The sequence below is a fragment of the Triticum aestivum genome, chromosome 1D (genome assembly GCF_018294505.1).
Source record: "Triticum aestivum cultivar Chinese Spring chromosome 1D, IWGSC CS RefSeq v2.1, whole genome shotgun sequence".
In the NCBI taxonomy this organism is placed as follows: Eukaryota; Viridiplantae; Streptophyta; class Magnoliopsida; order Poales; family Poaceae; genus Triticum; species Triticum aestivum.
Genome location: NC_057796.1, coordinates 133,480,492 through 133,487,772, shown reverse-complemented (window position 1 = coordinate 133,487,772; position 7,281 = coordinate 133,480,492).

Genomic DNA, 7,281 nt, shown 5'->3' with positions numbered 1-7,281 from the left:
ACGCATAACATAATTCTTATTCTTGTTTCCTCCAAGTGTTTAATCCTTTCTTTTGGAGTTCGTTCATGATATCAAATTCTTGATTTCAAGTTATTCATCTTTTCTTTCCGGAGCTCCAAGTTATTTCAATTATATCATTTCAAAGCTCCATCTAAATCATCGCAAGGCTTCACCTTGTGTTCTCAACTTCTCTTTCATTTTATCATCCTTTTACCGGAGTTCTTCATGGAGTCTCTACATGGTGGTTCGTCAAGGATTCCTTTCATTTTTCAATTGTTCTTCAAGATTTCTCTTGAATTTATGATGCGTCAGGCTATACTCAAAAATTAACATGGTGTTCAACACATGTCTTGTTTTGAGGAGTTCAAGTATTCTTCATCTTGCATTCCGAAGTGCAATTCTTTCTCTTATCTTTTGAAGTGGTGTTATGTCATTCTTGACAATTTGAGTTCGCGTTTCATGATTCACATGTTGTCAAGAATGAGATATTTTAAATCCACCAATCTCTTCGTTGGATCTATCTTGTGTCATGTTTCACCTAAAGCCTTCCCTAAGGAATGTTGCGATTATGGTGCTTATCAATGATCCAAGTTTTCTCCTATCCTCTCGGCGAGAGAAAATTTCATCTCTTTGTTGATCTCAAGCAAGCAATTGTTTTCGTTAGTGGCAAAATTTTCACCTCATGTTTTGAGATGTCTCCATAAGCCCACAAGGACCATATCCTTTTGTTGTTGGTTTTTTCCAACAACTCCGTTATAACCTTCTTGGAAGGATGCTTTCCAAGCTCATTTGTGGCAGAAGTTGTCATTTTCTTCTCCGTTATCTTATTCCGACGATCTATCTTCTATTCGTTCGTCCCGGAGGCATTGTGATGTTGCTCTCTTCGACCAATCATCTTGTTTTGTCAAGATCATGTAATTTTTCCTTTCTTATCCGTTTAGCCGGAGTGTCGTGTTTTCATTCGAGTTCTCTCATCTTATCAAGTTTTGTCTCCTTCCTGAACTGGAGGGCTGTCTGAAATCTTCCTTACCCCTTGTGCCATTCTTTCATTAGTTCTGGAGGCAATGTGTTGTTAATTTCATCGAGTATCCTCTCATCTTGTCAAGATCATGTTTAATTCCTTCCATTTACAGTCAGAGTGCTGCCCAAATTATATCACTCTTATTCCTTCTCTATCTTGTTTTAACCGGAGTGTTGTCGTAATTGATCTTTGTCATTCCTTCTACATCTCGTTTCAGCCGGAGTGCTTGCATGTACTTTTTGTCCATCGTGACCATTTTTGTTTTCTTTTCAACCTACAAGGTTCTCGCAATGTTCCTTGTTCCTCTATGCCAACAGAGTGTTTGCTATCTTGTTTGTCTCCGTTGTACTCTTTCTTTCAAGTTGTCCAACCTCTCAAGGTTCATGGTTTCACTCGTTTGTCGAAGAAGCAATTTTTTTTACCTCTTCCCCTTCCGTTTTTCTCCAGTCCCATCCTAGATCTCGGGACGAGATCCTCTTGTAGTGGTGGAGTGTTGTAACGCCCCGAGACCGACGCTCCAGATGCGTTCCATGTTTTGCGTGTCAGCTCTGTTATTTATTTTGTTGTTGCATTCTTCATCGCATCATTCGCATTGCATCGGCACTCGTTGCCGTCTTTGTTTTTAAAAACATGCATCCGATCGTAGTTGCCGCGTTCCCCCCTTGCTTTCGTTGACCGTTTCGAGACCAACCGTGTTTTCGGATCCCTCTTGTCGAACCAACTAACCTCTCTCGTCAGCCCGCGATCCCCTCCCGCGCGTCCGAAAGTTGTCCCGTACCCGACCCGGTTTGTTGTTACCATTGATTCGGATCATCCCCAAACATCTACAAAACATCACCGTTTTCTTCATTGGACTTCCTAAACTATATTTTCTCAGCCGTCCGATTTTAATCAGATGATCCAAAATACCCCTTTCTTTCCCTATATAAAGTCCCCTAATCTATATATGGACAAACCCTAACTTCTAGGGAGATGTCCCATCCATCCTCCTAGCCGCCGCCACACTCCACCTTGTCGTCTCCCACCTCGGGATCTCCTCATTCCCCCCCAATCCATCGATCCAACCAACCAGAGCTCCTCCTCCCGTGCGCCTCCACCTGCGCCCGCATCCTTCGTCCTCCGCGCCCAGGCAGTCCCCGTCCGCGCCCTTCCTCCCTGCTTTTCCTTCCCTTCCTCTATCTCTTCTCGTTTCCCCGCTCATCTCTCTGTTGCCTCCACAGGACGCCATGGCCACGCCGTCAAGCAGCTTGACCCCGCCGTGGCCTCAAGTCCTCTGCTCCAGTCGCCATCGCCGGATCGCGCCACCACAGAGACGCAGCCGAGCCCCATGGCGCCGTTGTCAGTGACCCCGAGAGCGCCTGAGATGCCCTTCCTCCGCTGACCTCCTTCGAGCGCCGCCCCTTCCTCCTCTACTCCAAGCCACGCCTCCGGCAGCCTTCTCCTCGTCGTCGCCTAGGTGAGCAGCAGCTCCACCGGCGGCCACCTCTAGCAGGCCCGTGCCGCGCCTCCTTCCCTTCCCTCTCCCCCACTCTCTCTGCCTGACGCCCCTGACCGATCGCTGCCGCCATCTTCAGTAGGTGCTCTCCCCGATCCCGGTGCCCCATCTTCAACTGAAGCCAGGAACGCCCAGCGTCCCTGCGCCGCCACGCCAAGTCCCCTGCGTCGAGCCGCCGCATCCGCCGCTGCGGTCCCGCCGTGCTGCGCCCCTGCTTCGTCTCGCTGCGGGAGGAGCAGAGAGCCAGCGCCAAGCCCCTGCCTCCTCGGCCCACCTCCGGTGCCCATCTTCTGGTATATAGGTCATTTTGACCTAGAAAAAACGGGAGGAGGATTTTCGGGACGAAGCGCCGCTGCCTCGAGGCGGAACTTGGGCAGGAGCACTTTTGCCATCCGGCGAAGCGATTCCGCCGGGGGAACTTCCCTCCCGGAGGGGGAAATCATCGTCCTCATCATCACCAACAACTCTCCCATCTTGGGGAGGGCAATCTCCATCAACATCTTCAACAGCACCATCTCATCTCAAACCCTAGTTCATCTCTTGTGTTCAATCTTGTTACCGGAACTATAGATTGGTGCTTGTGGGTGACTAGTAGTGTTGATTACATCTTGTAGTTGATTACTATATGGTTTATTTGGTGGAAGGTTATATGTTCAGATCCAATATGCTATTTAATACTCCTCTGATCATGAGCATGTTTAGTATTTGTGAGTAGTTACTTTTGTTCTTGAGGTCACGGGAGAAATCATGTTGCAAGTAATCATGTGAACTTGATACGTGTTTGATATTTGATAGTATGGATGTTGTTATTCCCTTAGTGGTGTCATGTGAATGTCGACTACATGATACTTCACCATATTTGGGCCTAAGGGAATGCATTGTGGCGTAGCAATTAGATGGTGGGTTGCGAGAGTGACAGAAACTTAAACCCCAGTTTATGCACTCTTCCGTAAGGGACCGACTGGATCCCAAAGATTAATGCTATGGTTAGAATTTGTTCTTAATACTTTTCTCATAGTTGCGGATGCTTGCGGGAGGGTTAGTCATAAGTAGGAGGATTGTTCAAGTAAGAACATAACCTAAGCGCTGGTCCACCCACATATCAAATTATCAAAGTAGCGAACACAAATTGAACCAACATGATGAAAGTGACTAGATGAAATTCCCGTGTACCGTCAAGAACGCTTTGCTTATCACAAGAGACCGTTTTGGCCTGTCCTGTACCTCAAAAGGATTGGGCTACCTTGCTGCACTTTTGTTACTACTATCGTTACTTGCTCGTTACAAATTAACTTGCTATCAAACTACTCCGCTACTTACAATTTCAGCACTTGCAGACACTACCTTACTGAAAACTACTTGTCATTTCCTTCTGCTCCTCGTTGGGTTTGACACTCTTACTTATCGAAAAGAGCTAAAATTGATCCCCTAGACTTGTGGGTCATCAGTGTTGCGTTCTCAACGAGCAAAGAAGCCCAACCTTGCTTTGAAGGCCAATGCTAGTGTGGAAGAAGAGGTTGAAGAGGAAGAAGAGGAGTGTTGCCCCAAAGATACCAAATATGCTTATCATGAGCACATGGCTCTCGCTTCACGATGATTTTGGAGCAAGAAGAACTCAAGGCCCAACTTCAACAAGAACAACTCAAGTGGCTCCAATGGCAAGCAACGTGTGAGGACGTGCTATAATTGTGGCAATGTGAGCTACTTTGTTGCGGATTGCTCGTACGAGAAGAGGGAAGATAATGGTGGCAATCTTATCCGAAAAGACAAGGCCAAGTCTTTCCCCAACGAGAAAAACTTCACCAAGAAGACTCCACCCAAGGGGTTGGTGGCACAACAAGAGTACAATGAGGATGACGATGATGATGAAGACGGTGAGACGGTTGCCATGGCCTCCATTGCCATTGCAACAATTCCACGAGTGTCCCTCTTCGATTCACCCAACGAGAACATCATCGCCAAGTGCCTCATGGCTAAAGCCACCAACAAGGTAAACCCCAACATCAAAACCACCATCACTACTAATCCTTCCTTTACGGATTGCATTGATGAAAGTGAGGGGTCGAAGGAGGAAGAAAATGAATTTGAGTCTTTTATGAGTAAGCTCAAGGGTAAATCCAAGAAGCACTTTGTTGCTCTCTTGGAACAACTTGGTGAAGCCAATGACATGATCGAGGCTCACGAAGAAACCATCTCTAAGATGGAAGGGCATAGTCGTGACTGTGCCGATGAGATATCGGATCTCTCTAATGCGCTTGAGGAAGAGCATGGTCATCGTTTGGCTCTTGAGGAGTGTAAGTGCATCTAGTGCCCCTTAGTGATTTTGGTGTATTGGAGACTTATAGCTTAAGGGACTAATGCGTTTGTGAGTGTACACAGGTCTATAAGTCTATGAGGAGTTTGATATTTACGATGAAAGTCGACCCCTAAAAATGAATGTCTTCAGCTGAAGACTTCGGCTTTCTGAAGACTTTGAAAGTGAAGAAATTGGTGTGACCGTGAAGACTTGATATTCATGCGAGGAATATGAAGCATGAAGACTTTTGTTTTCGTAGTTCCATTTTCTCTTTCTTGATTCATAGGAAACACCGTACTGTTAAAGGGGGTCGGGGTAAAACTAAGGAAAAGTTTCCAAGTGATGCTCATCTCAAAATCCTACACCTACCCAATCCTTTCGAGTGAGCCATTGGAAATCTCATACAGTTCAGTCAATTTCCTCAGTGACAGAGACGAAGATCTTCTGGTCCCTGAGGAATTTGTTCTAACCGAGGAGTTGGTTGGCTGCTCCGAGAGAAACTAGCTGGTTGGCTGCTCCGAGAGAAACTGACACTTGTCATTGAGAGCATCCCATCCTCCGAGGACATTGAGCGAAAATCATCAAGTGAGGAAAACACAAACCCAAACACCTACAAACCCAAAGTGATTGAGCATCACTGAAGAGATTGTTCCTGTGTGGAACCGATGCTTGTTACCTCCAAGGGAGTACCTAGAGCATCCAAGAGGAAATTTTGGATCACCGAGTGACCGATTATGTGAAGGTTTGGAAGTCACCTGAAGACTTACCACGAGTGATTGGGCGAGGTCTGTGTGATCTTAGCTCAAGAAGAATACGGTGAGGACTGTGTGTCACCAGGTTTAAATACCTAGCCGCTCCATCCAGACGTACAACTGTCACAGCAGTTGGAACTGGTCTACCAAATCATCGTCTTCACCAAGCTACTGGTTCTATTTCCTCAACCCTTCCATTTCCTCATTCTTGTGTTGAAGTACTTGATTGTTACTGTTTGAAGACTTTGACTGAAGACTTCCTCAAATTCCTCAATCCTATTTCTTCAGTCAGTTTGTCTTCAGCCTGCTTATCCTGGTTATACACTACTTGTACTATGTGCTTGTTTTCATTTCATCATGATGATTGTGCTTCTGTTCTGTTATGCTTGCATCTGTTCTGTTCTGCTTGCCCCCCTTCCAGCCTCCCTCTACAAGCCGAACGGGCCAAGGCCCACTGGGTGAGGCCACACCCCAGCGCCCCTCCTCTTGTTTTTTTTCCTCTGTTGAGCTTCCTATTCACTTTCGGCCCATGTGATGTTTTTTCAGGATCTGCGAATTTAGCTATTACCCAAGGATTTACTGTTTTGCAGAAAACCCCCTGTTCTTCATGCATTTAATAACAAATAAACCGTGCATCGGATTAAAATAATTTATACATGTAAAATGCTCAGAAATTTGTGTAGTTTAATAATATGTCACTCTCATCCATGTTTAAAATATTTAAAATGCTGTTTGTTTAAATTTGCTTAAATGCCATGTTAAAATGATTTAATTCATAACTAATTAACCGTAACTCGGAATTTAATAAACTTTATATGTAAATGGGGTAGAAAAATGCCTAGTTTAACTTGGTGCAGTTTATTTTGCTGTTTAACAACATTAAAATGGTGTTTATGGCAGAACAGTAGCAAATTCAAAATATGCTTATGGGGTTTTTCCGGAATTCTTGTTTGTTGTTGCGGTCTCATTTAAACTTGCCTAAATAGTTAGTTTACTTATGTTTCACCTCTTGCCATCGTTAATCAACATTTAATATTGTTGGGTTCATAACTAAGAGAGAACTAAATAATTGTTGTGGTGTTTTGTCAATATGCAACTCGTTGCATATTGAGCTCCACTTAACTTGTAGTATTGTTTGTTGCACTTTGCCATGCCATGCCTCATTACACCGGACATGCATCATACTTGATTGTGCATCATGCCATGTGTATGTGGTGGTTGTTTACTATGTTGTTTGTTTCTTTCCGGGTTGCTTCTCTCGTTAGCCTCGGTTTCGTTCCGGAGTTGTGAGGATTCGTTCGACTACGTCCGATTGTCTTCTTCATGGGCTCGTTCTTCTTCCTTGCAGGATCTCAGGCAAGATGACCATACCCTCAAAATCACTTCTATCTTTGCTTTGCTAGTTGTTCGCTCTATTGCTATGATGCGCTGCCTACCACTTGCTACATCATGCCTCCCAAATTGCCATGAAACCACCTCTAACCTTTGTCACCCTTCCTAGCAAACCGTTGTTTGGCTATGTTACCGCTTTTGCTCAGCCCCTCTTATAGCGTTGTTAGTTGCAGGTGAAGTTGAAGATTGCTCCTTGTTGGAACATAATTATGTTGGGATATCACAATATCTCTTATGTTATTAATGCATCTATATACTTGGTAAAGGGTGGAAGGCTCGGCCTTATGCCTGGTGTTTTGTTCCACTCTTGCCGCCCTAGTTTCCG